The sequence below is a fragment of the Equus asinus genome, chromosome 2 (assembly GCF_041296235.1).
Source record: "Equus asinus isolate D_3611 breed Donkey chromosome 2, EquAss-T2T_v2, whole genome shotgun sequence".
Classification (NCBI taxonomy): domain Eukaryota; kingdom Metazoa; phylum Chordata; class Mammalia; order Perissodactyla; family Equidae; genus Equus; species Equus asinus.
The window spans coordinates 66,924,412-66,947,113 of NC_091791.1; the positions used below are offsets into that span (position 1 = coordinate 66,924,412).

At 55.7% G+C, this 22,702-nt stretch overlaps 1 protein-coding gene across 14 annotated transcripts in view; it reads left to right on the forward strand.

The window, feature by feature from the left end:
* The window catches only part of ZMIZ1 (zinc finger MIZ-type containing 1), a 237,553-nt gene that overhangs the window by 61,261 nt on the left and 153,590 nt on the right, over nt 1–22,702 (forward strand). The window contains exon 1 of one of the 14 annotated variants that reach the window (XM_014837165.3): nt 5,952–5,970. The exons of the other annotated variants lie outside the window; for them this stretch is intronic. The gene's annotated coding sequence lies outside the window, so the exon portion shown is untranslated. Of the gene's footprint in view, nt 1–5,951; nt 5,971–22,702 lie in introns of those variants that run through there. 14 annotated transcript variants of the gene reach the window in all.

Sequence of the window (22,702 nt, forward strand, 5' to 3'; positions counted from 1 at the left end):
CAAAGAAGAGAGAAGTAGGGACCAGGAGAAGGAAAAAGGCAGACAGGAGTGCACAGAACAGCTGCTCCCAGCCCCTCCACACCATTCCAGCCTAGTTCCTGCCAGTGAGGCTATTCCCAGTGACACGTGCAGGGCCTGAAATAGACACCTGGGGGCCTTGGTGGTGCACTTTCACTGCCCAACGCTAAGCACCCCCCATTCCCTGGGCACTGAGCGCCCTCTCCTCCCAGGGCTCAGTCCCAGCAGCCAAGACCCCTCCCCGACCAGTGCCCAGGCCTCACCCCTCTGTCCCTGCTAACTTTGCTTTATAAATAAACTGTATAAATATGCTCCTCTGATTTCTCAGAGCATGCGGCGGTTAAGGACTGGGGCACTGCTGCAGGCATAATTGTGCTACCGATTCCATCAGCTGCCTAATTACCATTCATTTTGCATTTATTTCTGCTAATTAAAAAGAGAGAAACTCCTAACAACTTTTACGTAAATACTGTATTTGTTCTATGTAAAGATGGGATGCTAATTTGCCTGTGATTAGCTGATTATCTAATTTTATAGCTGTCACACAGGACGGTCCTGTCTCCCCTTCACATCCCAGATGCCACTTGAAGCCCCCCATGAGGTGTGGGAGGAATGGGTTAAGGGAGGTCCACAGAGGTGGTTAGAGGGTGTGTCTGAGACCCAGGATCACTAGGAGCACCACACACGACTGTGGTTCAGGGAGGCTGCAGCTGACTGATAGAGCTGGGAAGACCCTTTGGCTCATTCACTGTTTCTGTGCAGATGGAGAAACTGAGGCTTGGAATGTTCCAGCAGCTGTCAGTAAGACAGTAGTAGAGACAAACCCCTGACCCAGGGTCCCCATCCAGTGCTCCTCCTGCTGTATCATGCTATTGTCAGGAAGAATTTGCAGGAAGATGGCTTTATCTGCAGCTGGAGAAATAGCAGGACTCAACTCCAGCCTGAGTGGAGGAAGGAGGTGGCCTGGTCTGAGCCCACGGCCAAACCAAACCTCCTTTGTGCCCTTCTGGAAACCTCTGCCTCCTCTCGCTTCCCCATCCAGCCCCTGGACCACACTTACCAGGGCTTGCTCTGGAGCCGAGGCTGGCTTCCCCAGGACTGGCCTGTCTCCAGCCCAGGGCCTTGCATACGTGGACCACCAGGACATGTGCGAGGGTTTGAATTTCAAATCTTAACATTACGTATTTATTTTCATGTGAATTCAAAAAATATGTAATTAATATGTCAAACTCATGATTTCGCAGACAATATTGCTTTAGGTGAGGCCAAGTAAAAGGAAAGTGATTGATTCAACGTGATTTAGATAACAATACATAAATAATTTAGGTGGAGCATGGATGTGGCTTAAAGTATCTAGTAACTGAAGATGGGGACACATTCAGGGAGGGTCTGAGAACATTAGATCAGGAGGCCAGACGGGTGAGGCCAGGGTCAGCAGCAGGGACCTGAGGACAGGGTGGGCCAGTCCGTGGCCTGCAGGTCACCACTGCCGCAGCCCATGCCAGGCGTCAGTGCCCGTGGATTGTGCCCTTCTCCCTGGCCCTGCAGGCCATAGGCATTAGTCCACCACAGAGGGGTCATTGGCCCTGAGGCAGTTTAAATGGGACTCTGTTTCAGAGAGGCCAAGTAGTCAAACTCTGCTTCATTTCATACCAAGTGACCAGATGTGTGACTTCTTGGGGACTCCCTGGCCGACCAGCTCCCCAGGCATTGGTGGGCAAGACCCTGGCTAGCCTTCTGCTCTCTTTCTTCATGGACAGTCTGAAAATGGCCAGGTCTAGACATAAAAGGCTTTGACTCAGCCAGGTGTCACCCGGGCAACCAGAAAGGTTGGGCAGGGTTCCAGTCCTGGCTGCCGCCTTCTGGAGCCTCAGTTTCCTCCTCTGTAACATGGGAGATGGTTGTGCTTTCCTCCCAGTGTTGCTGAGAGGATCCCGAGAGCCGTGTGTGAAGCACCCCTCAGAGAAGCGCTCAGCGCAGCTGGTGGTGAGCCCAATTCCGGCTCAGGAACCCTCTTGGCCACCTACCTGCCGCCACTCTGTCTGTGCGAGGTGACTCCTCTGCTGCCAGGGATCTCCTGCTCATCTGCCCTTTTATTGCTCTGCACACAATTGGGGGAAGCCTGGAAGGCTGCAGGGGCGCAGGCAGATGGAAAACGAAGACAGAGAACAAAGGCCCTGGTCCGAGGACGCCAAAAGGCAGGGGCCTCCTCCTTCCGCCTGGCCAGCCCATCCGCCAGGCCAGGCCATGGCCACCCTCAGGCTGCAGGCGCCCTGCCCCACCACACACAGACCAGCCTCCGACCTTGTGTGGGGTCACTGCCTGCTGGGTGACTCCCAGGAAGTCACTTCTCTCCAAGCCACCTTTTCCTTATCTGTAAGATGAGGGCGTTGGACAGCGTGCTGTGTGACTTTCAGCAAATCCTGAGCCCCCACAGTCTCTTTGGGGCAGGCCCAACCTATCTCTAGGATACCCCTCAGTCCCAGGAAGTCAAGATGGTGCCCACTTCTGCCCATAGAGAGAACGCCAGCATGCCCCAAGGCAGAGCAAGTCAAGCAGAAGGCCTGTTTACTGCCAAGATCTTGGGGCTGGGCCCTTAAGCATCTTCGTGGAAGAACGAACGGCTTAATCAGAGGCGGCTTAACTCAGTGTTGGCCCTAGGTCACTGCTGTTGTTGGAGCCTTGAGGGAGGGAAAACTCTTGGTCCCTCCAAAGAGCAGTGGTTGAGGGCTCATAATGGCACCAACGCCAGGCTATCTGGGGTCACATCCTAGCTGTGTGACCTTGGGTTGTTTTCTTAACCTTTCTGTGTCCTCATCTGTTAAAATGGGTATAGTACCTACCTCATAGGTTGTGGTGAGATTAAATGAATTAATTCACATAAAGTACTTAGAATGCTACCAGATAAGTGTCTAGCAATGTTAGATATTATTATCATCAGTTTCACCACTATTATTGATTAGAGGTGGACTTACTGGGAAACTCATGAAGCTTCAGCCTCCAGGCCCCTCCCCTGCACCGTGGGAGTTTTGCTGGCAGCTGTGTTCTAGGTTGGGAAGGGCAGCAGGTTGCCAGCAGGAGCGTTTCTGTGTAAGCATTTCTGGTAAATTTTTAAAGGGGCCTAGATTCCTAAGGCCCTAGGAATTTGTTGTCATCTCTTTTCTTATGCTACATATGTATTTGTAATTTTATATATGTATCTAAAGAGGACCTCCAAAATAGTATATGCTTTGGGTCCTGCAACCCTAGACCACCCCCTACTTATTTCTGTTACCATACTTTATCTGAGGCCTGGCCCCGAGCTGCCCACATTGTGGTCCCAGCAGGAGGATGGACCAGGCCTCAGGACTGGAGGGACCTAACTTCTCACCCTGTAGACAGCCGTGTGTGTGCAGACTCACTCCGAGCACCCCAGACTGTGGTCCACACCCCACACCCCAGGCTGAGGAGCCCTGAGGAGAGCAGGCAGGGAGAATGGGACCCTCAGGGAGGGTCTCCTGAAGAAGAGCCCAGATGCACAGTGCAGAGGCCTGCGCCCTGGGCCCAGTGCCCCTGCACTACAGGCTGGAGGTTCCCTTGCCCCCACCCGTGTGCCCTGGTGGGCAGGCACAAGGGGCGGTTGGGGCCGTGGGAAGCAGGTTGCTGAGTTGAAACAGTTGCCCCTGAGGCTGTCACCAGGGTGGCTGGCTGGGTGCCAAGCCCCAGTTTACTGCCAAGTGGAGGCCCAGGACAACCCCTGCCCTCTGAGAGCTCTTGAGGTAGGTACAACCGCAAAATCCGCACCTGGAAGGGTGAGGAGTAGGCAGAGGGAGGCGGTATTAGACCCTTTCGCATCAGGCATTTTGGAGAGAGCAGTCAAGAGAGCCCAGAGATCTTGAGGGCTGGACCCTGGGGGAGGGCCTCCTGCAGGATGGGCCCTTGCCTTTGGAGGCCCCCAGAAGAGTGGGCGCCGTGGGCCCTGGAGCCTCCACCGGCAGCAGGGCCTCTCAGCTCGGGCTCTGACAGGGACATTTATAACTCACAGCTGTGCGGTCCTGGGCCCAACTGACTGTGGTAAACCGATCTGGCTTCAGGAAGTCGCGTCCCCAGGCCACTCCCCACCCCGACCCCACACTCTCCTTCACCTTCTGACACTCACATCCTGTTCTCTGCAGGAGGGGTGGGCAGCCAGGGCACAGGGCCAGGGGCTCCGCCGGGGTCTCCAACCTCTGGGCAGAGTGGGAGAGGACAGAGAGGCTCAGTGAAGCCCAAGAGCTGCAAGACAGGGCCTCCAGGATCGGCAAGGTCTACTCCTCAAGGCACGCCCAGGGAGACCCAGGCCCAGACAGCACAAGAGGCCATCCCAAGAGCCCACAGGAGCCGAGGTCGTGGAGCTCAGGGGTTCCACAGCTAACCAGAGAGGGGATTATGCTTTAGCCTCTGCTGACCAGCTCCAGCCTGTGGGAGCCCAATGGAAAGGGGCAGAGGTGAACCAGCGGCCTTAAAGAATGCAGAGAATAGATGCTATCTTGGACCCTGGGCCTCTGCATGGCCTGCAGCCCTCCATTGAGACACCTGATCCTGGGACCAAATTCCTCAGAAGGCCTTGTGCCCATCCACCTAGATTCTTACAGTGAAGTTCACATTTGGGGAAAGACATGGTCTTGCCCAGTGCTTGGGAGAAAGGACAGTCCTGAGAGCACACCGTACCTTTGACCACTCACCTCCCTTGGCCTTGTTTGCTGACAGATTCTGTCTGCTGCCTGCCTCTCCTCATGAGTCTCTTTCTCCTTCTGTACAGGGAGTGGGTTGAAAAACAATAGTGAGTTTGCCAAAGCTTGGCCTGCGTAACTCTGGTAACCTCTGACACGATTCTAGAATTAGATCGTACTTGAAAGAATATATTTTTGTTTTATTAGTCATATACTTATTAAGGTGTATTAGAAATATATAACTAGCATATCAAACCTAATATTTCACAGATATGCTTGCTTTGGACAAGTCCAGATTTATTGGAGCTAAAAACAGTGAGATGAAGTAAAAGTAAATATTAATTCAGCATCATACAGATAGGACTCAGCTGGACCAAGCATCATGAAGGGCACAGGAGAGGCCTGAGGTTTGGGGCACACAAGATAAATGATCACTAGGGCTCTTCACTGCTTTAAACTCTATTTCTAGGCCGCCTCTGTCCATTTTAAGCAAAACATCCAGCCTTGCACACTGAAGGGGACACGGGGGTGGGGAGTGAGGAGGTGCTCGCTCATAAAATGGCTCCAAGCGTTGCTCAGAGATCTGCTGAGCAATTCATAATCAGGAAAGAATTCAGGCGGGGGTCAGAGAGTGGCTTTGGAAGTGGTTGCTGGCCGGCTGTGTGAGATAGTTCCCTGAAGCCAGGCACGGCACAGCAAGGAGGACACTGTGAGGGCCAGCAGGCCCAGCTAAAAATACCCCCAACAGCTTCTCTCCATCACCCTGCCTGGGGGCTGCACAGGAAGGCCATGGCTTTCTGCTTTTCTCACCAGGAGGAAAGAGATGACAACACAAGGCCCCCGGGGCCCAGAAGAAACAAAACTTATATAGAGTTTAAAATTTTTTTAAAATCTCACTAGGAGGAGTTGGCTGGCTTGTTGGAGTGCTGCAGGGTGGGGAAGACAGCCGGCTCTGATAAATCAGGCATCCCGGGACGTGCTTAAGTGGCCCAAGAGGCCACCGAGATTAGCCTGGCATCAGGGACAGAGATGGGAGGGAGTGGACTGCTGTCTGCTGCCCTGGCCGCACACATGTGTCCTGTCTCTCTCCCTGTATACTCAGGACGAGCAGGGTGAGGAGGCCTGTTGGTGTCAAACCAGTACTTCAGGGGGTGTGAGGAGAAGAGCCCCTGTCCATCACTCTGCTGCCAGACATGGAAAGGTAACACCAGACCCCGGATGCCGTGATGCCGAAGCCACACTGCCGTGGTCAGGCAGCCAGGTAGAGACGAGGGCCAAAGCTGAGGGTTGTCAGCCTTTTCTCCCAGCCCTTCTTGACTGGGCTGCAGGGCTTCCCTGGAACTCCTTGGATGTGTCTGGCACAAAACGGTTCTGGTCTTTAGTTTGTCCATCTCTAAAATGGGTCCCCCACTTACTCCAGTGCTCGAGGATTCTGTGAATCAGTGGGGCCTGATTGTGTTTGGAGTTAAGCTGTCTTTGCAGCCTATCTCAGTTTGAAGTCTGGGGCACAGGTGGGGTCCTAGCCCCTGTGGATGGAGCATTAAGGTCACAAGGTCAGCAGGGCCATGCGGGCCTTGAGACGGGAGGATTTTCTGAGGCAGACCTGGCCAGAGATGTGTCTTGCTGGAGATGTGGCAGTGGTCTCCTTAGTGGCAGTATTTGAAACTCCAAAGTGATCTCCCTGGCAGCTCTGGGAAAGAATTATTATCTGCATTTTCAGACCACGAAACCAAGGCCCAGTGAAGTTGATGGACCTGCCAGGGGTCACACAGCAAGCTGTGGCCACACGAGAACAGCTCAGCTTTATCCTATTTGCCGTATCAGCTTCTACACTTTTACTGCACTGCACTGGTGTGGCCCGTCCTCCCCAGAGAAGTCCAGCTGTCGAGCTGAAGCAACCACCTGTCCTTATTGTGTACCCATGGTGGGGCCTGTCCATCCATCCATACACTCACCTATCCATCTGTCCATCCGTCCCTCCTCCCACCCAACCATCCTTCCATCCATTGATCTATCCATCCGCCTATGTACTCATCTATCCATCCACTCAGTCATCCAACTATTCCTTTACTCATTGTTTCACATGTCAAACCCTCACTGACTCTTGTACCAGGCCAGGCCTGCACTCAGGGCTGGGAAAATAGAGCAGATGCAGCCCTGCCCTGAGATGATGTGATCTGCAATGGAGCGATCTGCAATGGAGGCAGACATGTGATCCCAGAACCAGGCCCAATTCTTTAAGTTCAGTGCTCAAGGATTGTGTAGTGTATGTCACTGCATGGGGAGGGGAGGAAGGACCATGTGCTAGTTCTGCAGGCAGGCATTCAGGGAAGGCTTCCCAGAGGAAGCAGCATTATTCATTTATTTATGCCGTAAATGTTTATTGAGAAAGTCTCCACACCAGGAACTGCTTGATGTTTGGAGATACAGCAGAAAATGAAACAGACAAAACTCCCTTTCCTTGTGCTCACATTCTCATGAGGAGACGTGGACAATAAAATCCTAAAATGTGAATATGTAATATGTCAAGTGATGCTAAGTTTTAAGAAGGGAAATTAATCTGGGTAAAGGAACAGAGTCTACAGGGTGGGATAAAGTGTTCTTTGACAAAGGGTAGCCAAGGAAGGCCTCTGACAAGGTAACATTTGAACAGAGACCTGAATGCGAGGAGGGAGTGAGCTGGGGTGCACTTGGCATGTTCAGGGAAGTAGCAGGCGGGCCGTGTTTCTGGAGTGAAGTGAGGGGTGGGAGGGGAATTCACAGCAGTCCTGGAGGGCTCACTCATGTAGGTGGGCAAGAGTGGAGCAGGGAGATGGCTGGGAAACTGGTGCGCACCTCCAAGTGGAGGTGGTGGTGGCTGGGATGAGAGGTTGCAAGGGAAGGGATGAGAAGCTGTCAAAGTATGCATATATTTCAAAGACCTTGCAGACAGGCCTGTGGGTGGATTAGAGGTGGAGAGTGAGAGAAGAAGGGGACAGTCCAGGAGGGCTCTTGGGTTTGGGGCAGGAGGCACTGGTATAACAGAGGTGGTCATTTACTCAGCCAGGGATGACGCCAGGGGAGGGCTGAGGGACGCCGAGGAGTTGTGTGTTAGATACAAGTTTGAGATGCCTTGAGACATCCACATGGAAAGATTGAGTAGGCAGTTGGATCTTTGAACCTGGGAGGCAGGGAGAGGTCCTGACTGGAGATGTAAGTGTGGGGCCGTCGTGTGTAGATGATGTGCAAGCCATGAGGCTGACAAGGTCACCTCAGAGCCAGTGGAGATGGAGTGGATAAGAAGCCTGGGTCTGAGTCACAGGGCATCCAGCCCGAGTGGAAGGGAAGACGGGGTTGAGGGCAGTAAAGGAGATGGAGAAGGTGCAGCAGGGAGGGAGGAGGAGTACTGAGAGAGCAGGCTCTCAATGGATGAGGACGATTTTGCTGGGCAGTGCAGGGAAAGGGCACTCCAGGCAGAGGGAACAGCATAACAAAGGCTCAGAGGCCTCAATCACCGAGCCTTGTGTGGAGGGGCTAGGGACCAAAGCAGCTTCCCGTCCACTGCTGGCCATACAGAGGCCAGGCCCACGGTGTCTGTCTGGGCCGTGGGGCCCATGTCCAGGGCTCTCCCTGTCACCCTGGCCTGGCTGAGCATCCTGCCCTGATGCCTGCTCACTGTGCACTTTCATTTGAGAAGCTTCACCTACTCCTGACCCCCCATCTCCTTTTGGGGCTCTCTGGACCCATGAGACCTCTCCCTTGCCTGGAACACTTGTCTGAAAACACAGGGCTCAAGATGCTGCACCCCAGGGGAAGGGCACCCAGCAGCTTCCATTTGAATCCCTGAGCTCTGCCTGGATCCCTTATTGTAAAAGAAATGGTGGGAACTTCTTGGACTATGAGTGCATGTCACAGCTGCCGCATGTGCTCACCAGTTAGAGCAGAGGAGCTCTCTGCCTCTCCTGGGCAACTGTGTGCGTGTTTGGCGACGGGCATCCACCCTTGTGTGTCTGTGGTGTTTCACACCCGGTACTCACCGGAGAGAATAGCCATGGCTGGGTCAGGGATGGCTGCAGAGAGGAGCCACAGCCCTGAATGAGCATTAAGGCTGGGCAGGTGCTCCACGTGGTGCTCGAGGCGGAATGGGAGGTTGGGGGAAAGCGTTCTGCTGGCCAGGGGCTGTTGGGGTGCAGTGCAGCCTGTCTGCCCAGGGAAATACGGCCTGATGTGCCTGGGATATGCCCAAGGCTTGGGAGACTGTCCCACGCTGAGAATAGGATGGAGCTGACCAGGGACGTGGTGATCCCCATGTTTCTCGGGGAGATGCCCTCTGACTCTGCTTCGGACTGGGGGAGCCACAGGAAGCCACTCTGATGATGCATGGCTCTGTGGCAGGTCAGTGGCAGGAGGCTGGAGGTAATCTAACAAGTGTGCCAGGCAGATAGGACAAGTAATCCTGTGCCTTTAGCCTCACTTTTCTTTAAGCCTGTCCCCACTCAGTCTTTCCCTCAATCCTTCCACTGCCTGGGTGACGTCGGGTGGGAGTGGACTGATGGCTATTGAACAGATGAATAGACTACAGTAGGAGAGGAAGAAGCTTGCGTGATGCCACAGCTAATAAGTGGCAGAGCCGAGCTTGGAACCTGGTTCATCTGAACTCCAAACCCATGCTCTTATCACTGCCCTCTGCCATCTCCTGGGCACTCCTAGCATATCCAGATTCGCAGGCACTTCATGTAAACCACCTCTCCAACTTCCTCATTTTACAGATGAGGAAACAGAGGCCCAGAGAAGGTAAGACAGTTGCCCAGGGCCACACAGGAAGTCAAGGGCTGAGCCTGTAGCAGAATCGGTCTGGCACAGTGTGTCCACCCACCCTCACCCCTCGTTGGCAGGTGCAGGGATCCTGTCCTGGACCCTGCCCACTTCCTCTTGGAGCACCCACTGGCTTCTGTCCTCCAGCAGCCTTTGGCACTCTCCTGGTGAAAGCACCAAGTTCCTCATCAGAAGGCTGCATTGTGCCAATTGTTTAAATATAGATTACTAATGAAATGCCTTTCATTGCCTTCCCAGTGAAGAGTTCCCGTGTAAAGTTAATTTGCAGTGTTATGTAAATTCTGTTTAACTTCAATCAAGTTTCTAATTATGTTTTTACCGCAGTAATTCCCATTTGATTTGTCTTCTCCTGTTAGGTATTTAATGTTTGGTAAGCGAGTTTGCCTTCCCTCGGCTCTCGGTTTTCCGAGGCCCTCTCCCTCCCTGACCTCTGTCTGCCTTTCCGTCTTTCTCCTCCCCCTGGCCCCTCCCTTGTGTGTCATGGCCCACTGCTCCTCCCCCCACCTCCTGTCCTCCCCTCACCTGCTCTCCTCCCCCCACCTGCTCTCCTCCCCCCACCTCCTCTCCTCCCCCCACCTCCTCTCCTCACCCCACCTGCTCTCCTCCCCCTACCTGCTCTCCTCCCCCCACCGCCTCTCCTCCCCCCACCTCCTCTCCTCCCCCCACCTGCTCTCCTCCCCCCACCTGCTCTCCTCCCCCCACCTGCTCTCCTCTCCCCACCTGCTCTCCTCCCCCCACCTCCTCTCCTCCCCCACCTCCTCTCCTCCCCCCACCTGCTCTCCTCCCCCCACCTGCTCTCCTCCCCCCACCTCCTCTCCTCCCCCCACCTGCTCTCCTCCCCCCACCTGCTCTCCTCCCCCCACCTCCTCTCCTCCCCTCACCTCCTCTCCTCCCCCCACCTGCTCTCCTCCCCCCACCTGCTCTCCTCCTCCCACCTCCTCTCCTTTCTCCTTCCTTCTGCGTCCTGTTGTCCACCTTCTCCTTCTTCCCCTTCTGTTTTCCTCTGCTCTGTCTGGCTTTGTGTCTCCCTGCCTCCTCCCATATCCTCTCTTCTTCTCTCCCGCCCTCCCTCTCTCCCTCAGTTGCCATCTCTCCCACATTCCTTCTTTCTATTTCCCCATCGCTCCTTCTCTCTCGCTCTCCCCCTATTTCTGTTCCTTCTGTCTCTCTGTGCCCTCTCCACCTGCATTCTGGGGCTCTCTGGGCTCCTTTCTCTCTCTGTCCTTGTTCATACCCCATGTTCCCCCCATTCGTTTCCTCCCTCTTTTACCCTAGAGACCTTCACAGAAGCTGTGTGTGGGGGCTGCTCCCGCATGCGCATGGGACAGCTGGAAGATGAGGTGGGGCTGGCGGGTGTGCATCCCTGTAGAGCCCAGGGCCTGGCCCTTGGAAACCTTGTCAAGAGCTTTGTAGAAGACGGGCCTAGCTCAGCGCTGGGGGCCCAGCCCCTGGAACGGTGCCTCCTGGTTAAGAACATGGACGCTGGAGGTGGAATCTCTGGGTGCAGACCTCAATTCACCCCCTACTAACCATGTGGCCTTCAGGCTGCTGATCCCTCATCTGAGAAATGGGGTGACAATATTACCTCCCTCACAGAGCTGTTGTGAGGGTTCAGTGAGATAGCAAATGCAGAAGGGCTTAGCGAGAGGCCTGGCTGGAAGTGGCTTTTATTTGAGAACTCTTGGCCACACCCCTCATTTCTCTATGGCGTTTCTGATGTGCCTCTGCAGTGGGTTTCTGTGCTACTGGGGTCGTGGAGGTCAGGCCTGTGGTAGGGCAGGGTGGAAGCCAGCTCCAAACCCCCACAGAGCTGGTGATGGTCCCCCAAGAGCCAGGTCTCAGCCCTGCCTATCAAGAGATGTAGCCGCCTTCTCCCTTAGTGGGCTGGTCTCAGGACCATGAGGACAGGCCTGCCATTCTCGGGGACCGTCTGAGGCACAGACCCCCCAGTGCTAGAAGAGTCCTCAGGATCCTGGCCCACAGACCTTTCCCAAACAACAGACCAAAGGCAGGGCTGCTCCTGCTGGGTTGGACTAGACACCCCTTTCTCCTACCCTCTCTCACCCCCTGGACACACCCAGGGGCAGGCCATGGAGTTCAGCTGTAAGACCAGTGCTCCGCATCCAAAGCTGTGACGGGTCTGTCCCTCGGGGACTCCCCCCTGAGCCTTGGCTCCCCTCCTGCCCCACGTCCAAGCACTGAGCTTGGGCATTCTCCCTGCCGTGAGAGCGGCTGGGCGGCCACGGTTTCCCAGCAGGCATCTGCCCTCTAGGTGGGGAGGGAGGAAGGAAAACACCAGACAGAGGCCGGGCTGGGCGCATGCTCCTCCCCTCCTCCTCCCCACTTCTTCCCCTGACTCTGCTCTTCCATCCAGCATGTCCCTGGCACATCCAGGAAGCAGAAAACAAGTATTTGGAGAAGGCATTCATTCTTCTGGGTGAAGAAAAGCAGGCCTGGTCACTTGTCGTTCAGACACAGAAACCTGAGCTGGCCTAGTCCCTGCCCTGCTGGGTCGCGTGACCACCTGACCCACCACGAGTAGCTCTGTGTGTGTGTGTTTGTGTGTGTGTGTGTGTGTCTGTCTGTCTCCCTCATCCAGGAAACCTTAGCCAGTCACGTGGCTGCCTTCCCTGTTTGTCTAAGTAAGCAGTTAAGGCCGGCTGCAGCCGGGAGGCCGGAGGCCGAGACGTGGAGCCAGGGGAGGGAGCACACTGACGTGAGCAGTGGGTTTAAGCATAACTGGGGGTGGAGGGCAGTCCTGAGCCGGGTCCTGGAGTTCTTGGGCCCCTGGATTTGGCCTGGGGAGGCCTGGCCTCCAGAATGGCCCTGCTTCTGATCCCCTGCCTTCCCTAGACCTCCCCCAGCTCCATCTGTCCAGAAAAGGTATTGGGCTTACTGACTGCAGACACCCCCTCCAGACCTGAAATGGAGAGGGTGGGCGTCCTCTGTCCAGGAGGAGCTCGAAAAGGCAAAGCCTCAGCCAAAGAGAAGGGCACATGTGGATGTAGCCATATCCATGGTGTCCCCTGAAGCGTGCCACTGAGTCCTGGCCCCTCAACAGGAGAACCGAAGTCAGGCCTTCCCACATGCATCCAGCAGGCCACTGATTAATTCAACAGATAGATATTAAGAACCTACTCTGTGCCAGGACCTGGCCTAGGCAGGAAGTAGGGTTGTCAGAACATAGATCTTCTGGCACCCCTGTGCAACCCCCATACCTGTGACATATTTTCCTCCTGTTGAATGGGCAGGATCACTTTTATTACAAAGACACTGTGCTCTTGTCACAAGGCAGCTGTGTCCCACCTAACTGCCATTCCAGGAGGATGAAATCCCAGTGCTGGGCAGGGGCCAACAGGTAATGCCGAATCCCTCATGGACCAAGCAGCTGAGGCAAGGGTCTCCTTCCTCCAGAGAGGTGGGGCCTGGAGCAGGGCTTCCAGGGCAGACATGGGAAGAGTGCAAAGGCCCTGAGCCCTGGACATCTGGGGGCCTTCTCTGAGCCACTGGGCAGCAGAGCCCCAGGGAAAATGGCAGCTGCAGAATGTCCTTGAGCAGGGCCTCCCTTGGCCTTCCTCCAGGTTTACCCGGTCTGCGCAGCGTGGCTTACCTGTAGAGGGCACAGTCCCCTGGGACCTAGAGGAAGAGGAGGGCTGAGGTGGCCTTTGGGGGCCATGCTTCTCAGAACCCATCTGCGTCCATCATTTGTCTTTCCTTCCCTCTCTCCTTTCCTTTCTCCTTCCCTCAACAAACATTTCCTGGCAGCCAAGTCTATGTCCGGCCTGTGCTCAGGAAAAGACACATCCACAGTCCTGGAAATGCCCGCTGCCCAGCCAGAATCACACAACATCTCAGGGTGGGACAGGGGTCCAGGAGAGAGGCAGCCACTGGGTGGGGCTCAAGGTGGGGCTGGCCCTGCATGCTGCCCTGGGCTCTGGGGAAGTTTAGGCATACTTTGCCCAGCTGCTGGGGCTGAGGGGCACAGAGAGCTGGCATCAGGGCTATGCAGAGCATTGTCAGAACTTGTCTCTGTGGTGATGAGATTTGGGGTGTTCAACTTGATAGGATTCCATGGGATTGTGAGCTCAAGCCTGTTCTATTACAGCTGGAAAACGCCTATCCAGAAAAGAAGTGGAGGTGGGGTGGCCAGTGGACAAGCCACAGGCCACCAATCCTGCCACCCATGACCGAATGTGGATTCTGGGCAGGGATGGTTTTAAAGGTACTAGGCTAGAGTCCCAGAATGCTGCCTAGGCCTTTGTGTCCCTCACCTCAGCTTGCATGCCCCCAGGGTCAGGAGACTCATTACTGCCGCATGGTGTCTTTGTAACTCTTCCTGGTAACTTGAGCCCTGGCCACCAACCAGGCTAAAGTCTGGCTTCTGTCTTCCACTCTTCTCACCCCAGACCCACAGTTTAGGCCTTTTGCCTCCCTGACTGAGTCCCTCCTGAGATGTGCTCCCTCCAGGCAGAGCAGCAAGCTGGATCTGCAGACAGCCCCATTAGGGCCTGTTTGATTGGAGTAGTATGGACAAGTTTTCACTGTCCTGTTCTGGGCAACAGGAGTGTGGCCAAAGTCAGCTCCTGCCCAAGTGAGCGGACCTGCCTTCCTAGCACAGACCCTGGTGAGGTCCTTGGGCTGCCCACAGTGAAGGCAGGAGACCTGAATCCCAACTCTGTCCCTGTCCCCAGGGTAATCTCAGGCAAGGCCTGGCCTCAGTCAGGCCCAGACGGCCTCCCATCTGTGCCTCTGCCCAGTACTTTGTCTGTGGCAGGCCCGTGGCTTCCTGGGAGAGCCCTCCCACTCACTGGCCTGTTTGCTTCTGAGCAGCCCGTTTGCTGAGCAGCCCGTTTGCTGAGCAGCCTTGAGAGACCTGGGATGCTGTGGCTTTCCACAGCCTGTGCCCTGGGAAACCAGGAGGGGCCAGGAGGGGGCTGAGGGCCTTTGTTCAAACCTCTTCCCCCTGACTGGGCCAGACCACCAACCTCTGCACTCCTACCACTCCCCTCCCGTGGACGGGTGAGTCCCCAGTGCCAGAGGCACAGGGAATCACCAGGGTTCGCCTGGAGGCCATGTGGCCCCACAGCCTCTCATCTGCTATCCCACCCAGACTCCTGACACTTCTAAGGATCCAGGAATGTCAAGCCGAGAGTGAGGTGGAGGGGTCTTACTTGGGGTGCTATGCCTGTGGCCTGGCGTCACACTGTCTCCAGTGCAGGGCTACATGGCCCAGCTGGGAAGCCGCACCTTCCAGGAAGGGTGCACACTGTCCCTCATCTTCGACCACTAGGAAGGTCTGCCTTTGAAGCCTGAAATCTGTCCTCCTTCAGCTTCTCCTTTTGTCCTGGTCCCTTCGACATGGCTTCTTGGAAGTGACACTGCCCTTCTACCCAGAGTGGGGGAAGACAGTGATCCCATCCCTAGGGAGGGGCTGATTCTATAGCCCCTGCTCAGTGCTTGAAGTTGTGACCTCCTAGGAAGAAAACCCAGTGGTGCTTTTGTCAAGGCCTCTTGCTGGAAAACAAATTCCTGAAGGTCTCTAGGTCAGAGGCCAAAGGTCAGTGAGCAGGCCAGGGCAGCCTACCTACTCCTGCCCCAGAAAACTTTGGCGTTTCTGAGGAGGCCTCCACAGGGCCCTGCCTCTCTCCTGGGCTGGGTGGGGTCAGTGGGACAGGAAGCCAGGGCAGGCCTGGAGGATGGGACTCAGGGTGGCCTGGGCCTGAGCCAAGGATGAAGCGAAACTCAACCCTGACCTGGCCTCAGGGCCACAGCCGCACAGGTCACCCACCCAACAGGAAACCCTGCCCAGCCCCCAGTGCCCCCCCACCCTGTGTTTCCCGCGGGTGGTGCTTCTACTGTTTCCCGTGGGAGCTGCTGCCAGGAATCATATCCTCTTGAGAAAGGAAGCTGGACCTCAGGCTCTTGAGCTTCCCTGCCTTTGACCTGTGCTGACCCCTCCCAGGGCCTCCCTTCCGTAGAAGCTCTGGGCCCACGCCCATCCCTCACCCCACACATGCTGATGACTTATCTTCTCCCAGACAATCAGTCACCTTTAGGGGCCTGGCAATACAAACCTTATAGCAGGGCTAGGAGACATAGTAGGAGGCCAGGGACTGGGTTTTGGGGTCTAGGATCTACTACCAGCTTGCTGGTGCACTTGGCAAGTCACTCAACCACTCTGGGCCTCATCTATAGGGAGAAAGAGGAGCGGAAGAAGCTCTGCCAGCTCTGAGCATCCCATGGGAGAAAGGGTTTGGGGGTAGGATGAATTTATACCCTATAAGGACAGCCAGGTTTGGGATTAACTGCCCCAGACGCCACCTCACGCATCCCAGACATCTTTGTCTCCAGCCCAACCTGAGCACCTTGTCTATGATGATCCCTAAGTAGGGAGAGAGACATGGGTGGCTGCAGTGTCCCCATGGGGGATGGGGGTAGTGACACTGACATGGCCCATTTCTGTCAACACAGGGGCAAAATTGAGTGTCTCTGACTGGAAGGAGCCCTCCCTCCCATCTCCTACTCGGAGCCGGGAGATGGAGCAGGCCAGCTCTGCACTCTGTTCAGGCTGGTGGGGCTGTGGGATGGAAGCCAGGGAGGGGCAGTGCTGGGGGCCAGATTTCTTGCCACCCTCTGTCATTCTCCTCCCTCCTGGGAGGTGCTGTGAGGCCTCTGGGTTTCCTTGGTTGTGATGTTGAGCCTAAGGTGCAGGGAGGAACAAGGCGATGGTCCCAAGAGCTCCAAAGTCTTCCAGAGTGCGCTGTGGAGTTGCTGCCCTGATATCATCTGGAGAAATTCATGTTCGCCGTCGCAGCGACTCTGTGAGGTCACTGCTCCTCTTGTCCCCATTTCCAGAGGAGGAAACCAAGGCACGGAGAGGTGAATTGACCTGTCCACAGTGGTTACACTGGGCTTTGAACCAGGCAGCTGGCCCCAGAGTCAGTGCCCTTGGCCACTGTGCTGCTTCTGACCCAGGACCCACCTCCCCAAGCCGGCGGCACCTAGCCCAAACCCAGCTTAGTGTCAGCAGAGGTCACAGCCTGGAGTATCACCTGTTTCCCAAAGGGGCTAAAGGAAGGGTCAGGACGCCAAGGTGAGCAGACCCAAGTCATCCTGACATTGGATGGGTTAAGAAGACTTGGGGCTACTCTGAGTTCATGGACTAGCTGAAAGCATGTCAGCAACAGAGAAGACCATAGGTCCAAGCAGCCTGAGCCCCTTGGGAGTGGTGACATCTCAGCCTCCAGTGGCCTTGGACACATAGCCCCTCTGAGCCTCAGCATCTGTCAGATGGGCCTCTCAGAGCCAGTTTCATAGGGAGCCGTGAAGAGTCCTTGAGATTCTGGGGACACAATATCTGACCACCTGCATCCCCTCAGTGGGTGGTAATTTCATTCCCTATGCATCAGGCCATGGAGACCAGAGGCATTCCTGGCAACAGGATTAATGTGGACAGGAGTGCAGAGGTGGGGAGGCCCAGACATGTGGAGGGAAAGGTTTGAATCAAAGTCAGGCTTGAATATAAGGCTGAAGAGTTAAAACCGAACCTTTTAGGCAGTGGGCAACCATTGCAGGGTTTTGGACAGAGGAGTGATTCTCAGGGAGAGGAACTGGCAGCAGGGAAGCCTGGCATGCTCAACCAGCTGTGGGACTCTGATTCAAGAGGAGTCACATGGCTAAGAAAGTTGGCCCAAGTGAGTGTCAGCACCAGCTGGGCTCAGCGGGCCTCAGTTTTCTTCCTGTAGACCGGGTACGTGGTCCACAGGGTACTGGGTAGCACAGTCTGGGTGTGTTGGGGGCACTGCAGGGAGGGGCAGGGGTCAGCACTGATGCCTCTTCCTCTGCGTGTCCTGGAGTCGTGTCCCATCCCCCACCCCCCACTCCCTGCTCAGGGTTGTCTGGGTTTCCCACCCAACCCTGGGTGGGGCCCCACTGCTCCTTCCTCCCTCTGAGACTTTCTAGTCCTAAAGGGAGGAGACTCCACAGGCTGCAATGGGCTGTGTGGTGTGAGCCAGGGTGGGGACATTGGCAGTGGGTGGAGTCATGGGATGGGTGGCCATGAGTCAGGAATTGCTGGGCCTGTGTGTCATCTGGCTGTGTGCTGTTCTGGCCTCACTACGCCTGTCTGCCTCATCTCTCCCACCCACGTCTGCGCCTGTAGGCTGCTCTGCTGGGGTGACAGTGCTCTGCATCCAAGAGCTTAAAACCCGCAGAGAAGTCAGGAGACCTGGACTCCAAGTCCCAGGCTCCCTGAACTCCTGGGAGACTTTGGGCATGTCCCCTCTCTCCCTGAGCCACAGTTTCCCTGATTGAAGAGTGAGTGTTGGGCTGGCCAGGAGTTCTCAGCCCCTCCTCCACGTGGGCTCCAGGGCAGCTTTGAAAGGCAGCCCACCCTAGACCAATTAAAGCAGACCCCTGGGCAGGACCCACAGCCCTGTCAGGAGCCTCAGGGTCTGGATGGCCTCTGACGGGCTGCTCTTTCCACCCTCCCCAGGAGGCAGTGCTGTGGCCCAGCACATGGACTCTGGAGCTCAGGACCTGCGCTGAATCCAGCTCTGCCACTTTCTAACATTGTGGGCAAGTGACTGTATGTCTCTGAGCCTCAGTTTCCTCATCTGTGAAGTAGGGATAACATTGCCACTTTATAGACTTGCTGTGGGGACTAAATGGGTTAACCTCTGTAATCAGTACCTGTTAGAGCCTGGCCTGGCATGGATGTGGTAAGCACTGTGCAAGTGTCGGCTGCTGTGTTCTCTGATCTAAATCTGGTTCCACACCACACCTCCCATCGCTGCTCGTTCATTCATCCAGCAAACATTCCGGGGGGTCTTATACCTGCAAGCCCTTTGCTGGGTGCTGCGAGCAACAGGAAGAAGACACCCATCATGGGAGCCATCTTTGGCCCCTCCTTTTAGGCCACCCAGGGTTTTAGTCCCAGAGGGGCAGGTTCTGTCAGTCCCAAGGATTGATGGGCAGGTGGGGGTAGCTGCCCCAAGAACCCCATCGAGTTGCTGGGATTCCCTCTTTCTGAAAGAACGCAGGGAGACCCCAGAGTCCGAGGAGAAGGAGGGGCATCCCAGGCTGGTCCTGACAGCCTCATCTGGGACGTACCTGGGGAGATCCTCAGTGCCTCCTGGGGGCCCCAGCATGCGCTCTGGGTGTGTGATGGCTGGGAGGGCAGGATCAGCCAAGGATGGCAGCATATGGAACAGAACAGGGAACCTCCTCACAGCCCGTTACCAGGCCTGGCCACACCTTCCATCTCCTAGAGTCCTTCCAGCAACGCCCTGGAACTAGGCAGGCATCACTCCTTCCACTTTACAGATGGAAGATAGAGACTTCAGGGGAGAGGGAGGCACTTGTCCAGGCCAGGGAGAGTAAGTGACCAAGGCAGGACAGGAACGCGCCTCCACGTGAGCAAGGTCCTGTGGGGATAGTCACGCTTCCCTGAGCGGCTGCATTGGTGGAGCATCTTGGGACTGGCTGTGGACTGCAAAGCGGTAATTAACACACCTGTGATCCCCTTTTTCCCAGCCTTCCCTGCAGCAACTCTGCAGACCACCATGGGGTTGCTCTTTGGGGGAGAACTAGCTTCCTACAAACAGCAAGAGCTCCTGTGGCCTGGCTTCTCTGAGGTCCAGGGCTTGGGCCGTGCACTTAACCTAGTTCAACCTTCTCCCTCCCCATTGTACCACTGAGTAAACTGAGGCAGTGAGCAGTGCAGGGATTTGACTAAGGCCACGTGGCTTGTGAGCAGCAGAACCAGGATTGCATCCAGGCCTGGGTGACATTAGTGCCCCTGCTCAGATCTCCAACCCCTGCTAGCAAGAACAGCTTTCCTTTGGCATTATAAATCTGAGCCTCAGCCATCACTTCAGACTGGCCATGCCCACCTGTGGCCAGAACCCCAGAGGGATGCCTGTTTGGGGAGTGTGACCTCCAGGGGCTGGCCCCTGGCCCATGAAGGGGGTCATCAGGAACCCTTGGTGCTGGGCGGTTTGCATACTACTGGGAGTGCCCTTGCCCTTCAGCCTCTCCACCTTCCCGCCTGCCTCCTCAAGTGGAGGGAGCATAGGACCTGGAGTCCAGGCTGCCCCCTGGAGCTGCCGTTGATGGTGCTGTCCAGCCCTGCACCAGTCATGGGTGTACCATCAGTCAGCTAATCCTCCAGCTGGTGTAGCCGAAGGTGGGGGAACTGAGACCTGGAGGGACAGTGACTTGCTCATGAATCCTTAGCTCCTCAGTCTGACCTCCAACACCAGAGCTGATCAGGGCTCTCGTCCCAAGCTTGGGCCCACCTGGCTTGTCCCTCTTTTGACTTACGTTCCCTCTTCTGTTCGGTGGCAGACTTGGACTCAGGACCTCTGAGGGCCCTTCTGAGAGCCTCTGCCAGGCCCCGTTGATGCTATGGGGAATTTGGGGTCAGGGGTGTCCCAGGGGTGGGAATAAGGCGTGTTCCTTCAGGGAAGCCCTCAGATGGCAGGGCCAGGTGACAGATGTCAGGCCATCCCAAGCAGAGAGGGCAGAGGTAAGAGACAAAACTCTTAAGAGGGGACGTTGGCAGAAACTTCAGTTTAGGTGATCAGCACTGGAGTGGCCAGTGCCATGTGGGTGCCGGGGGCCCTGATTTGCCAAGTCCAGCCAGGTACCCCTCTGGGCAAGACCCTGGGTCTGGCAAGGGGGAGGCGATGCCCACCCCATGGGGCCTGATGAAATTGTGGGTGTGAAAGGGAGCACCTGGCACAGAGCTTGCACCTGGAGGATGATCAACACGTTTGGCCATTCTTTGGACAGGGATTGTGGCCCCTCTCCGGGGAGCAGGCGGTGCTTGTGAAGCCCATCTCTGGGGAGCAGATCCTCCGTGCCCACTCCTGAGTCAGCTCCAGAAGGGGCCTGATGCCAGGATTCATCTTCCCAGAGTCCTGGGTCTTCCTCCATCTCTATGATAAGGGGTCCAGTGCCTTCACTCCTGGACAAACCCCAAGTTTGCACTTGGCACAAACCTGAGCCAGTGATAACAATGACAGTCCCTATTTACTGAGCATTTCCCGTTCAAGAGTAGTATGAGCATCATCTTGTTAAGTCCTTACAGCTCTGTAAGAGTAGTGGCTCTTATCCACATTTTGCAGATGAGGAAACTGAGGCCCAGAGAGGCTGTCTCTTGCTCAACGTCACACGGCTGAGTAAGTGGCAGAGTGAGACCCCAGGTCTGGCATGTCAGAACCTTAAGCCACACTATGTGGCATCAATCCATGTTGTGCCCTCACCCCTTGATTAGAGGAGAAGTTGTTCATGTGATGACTTGGGGAGAGGGGAAGCTCTTCCCTCTTCTCCATGTGGGTGGGCCACAAGCCAGAATCAAAGCCTCTGGTTGTTAGGAGCTATTGACTAGGGCAGTCAAGGGAGGCCTCCAGGAGGAGGTGAGCCTTCTGTTCCCTCCTCCTTTCTTGGGTGGACATCGGATGCAGACTCCCAAGAAAGGGGAGCCAGTCCCTGACCAGGGCCTGAGTTTGAATCCTGATGCCATGACTTAGTGCTGTGTGAGCTTGGCTGGGTCCCTTCCTCTTTCTTGTCTCATCTCTCTCTTTGCACAAGCCCCACACCAAGGGGCTGACGTGGCTTGGTGGGGGCAAGGCACATATGTGTTTACTGTGAGCCGCTGGACCACCTCTAAGAGACTGGATGGGCCGGTGTCATTCCTTGGGGCTTGGGCGATTGAGTGAGTGAGGACTTCTAGCCCTGATAGGCTCTCTGGAGGAGATGCCACTCCAGTGTGGCCTTGAAAACAGCAGATCATGACTGGGCATGGGGTGAAGCTTTGGAGGGGCCTCAGGATGTGTCTGCAGGTGCCCAGGGATGCTTGTGCCCCTGGTCCAAGAGTGCAGCTGTCTCCTCCTCACTGGTGCCACCTGTATTCTCTCTTCAGCGCAAAGCTTTTCTCCTGCCAAGCCTCTGGGCCTCTGCCCGGGAGGGGTGCTCTCCTGCCTGAGAGGCTCTGCCCAAGAGGATGATGCCCCTGACCCCCAGTTTTGCTTCAGGCCAAGCTGGGCACACCCTCCAGCATTTGGTCCTAGAATTATCCATCTCCTCTGTGTCTCGCCCACCTTGCATTAGACAGTGCATGAACACCGTGGGAAAACTACAGGCCTTTGGCCCTGTCTTCTGTCTCCCCACCCACCCACCCCCAACTCTTTTCCTTCTTCTCCTTCTCTTCCTCCTCTGGCAGATTGTGGGCACTGTCATTAGTTGTTGAAAGAAGGAAATGGATGGATGAATGAATAGATGGAAGATGGATGGATGGAATGAATAAACAAATGAAAGACCTACCCCCAAGAAGTCAGTTTATAGGCCCCATTTTCAAAATGAGGAAACTAAGTCTCAGAGGTTAGGTGGGTGGAGAGGGTAGTTCTGGGATCTCCTACACTTCCCCAGCACCTGGTCTCTGGGTCCTCCACGATGCCAGGGTGTGGCCCCCGGTTTGCACTGGGCATCTCCTGACCACCAGAGCTTTCTCCACCTGGAGGCATCCCTGGGGGCCCAGCAGTGGGAAGACCTGGCCTGGCATTCCTGCATCCCCAGCAGGCCAGCTGAACCCTGCCAATCTGCTCTTCCCCAGCTGATTGCGAAGATTCCAGACAGGAGAGGAGGCAGGAAGCCGAGGGGCATGCAGTGAGGAGCTGTGGGGCTTGGCCTGGACACGCTGAACCTCCCTGGGCCTGGCCGTAGGCAGGCCTTCAGAACAGCTCGAAATACTCTCAGGGGAAGTGAAGACAGATGAAATTATTGAACCAAGTGTTCCTCATCATTCTTAGGCAGGTCTGCCCAGGAGTTTCCTCGGACCCTAGACAACCAGCTGCTAGGTCTGCCTTCGTATTTATTTCTTCCAAATGCAGCTACTGCTCTTGGGTGAAAACACTCAGGATCTCAATCCTCCTCTGAGCACTCAGGACTGCCCAAGCCCCAAGGCTCAACTCTGCTGTGCCTGGCGTGAGTACGACAGGGTCTCATAGCCGAAGAAATGAACAGTCCCTCAGTTTCAAAATTATACGAGGAGAAAGGAACGCCATCAAAATGTCTGGAAGTTCAGGGAAGGGAAAGATCCCTTGGGGTGGGGGCAGCATGCCTTCCAAAGGTGGTCCTTTGGGCATCGAAGGACGGTCAGGGTTCCGATGGGCAGA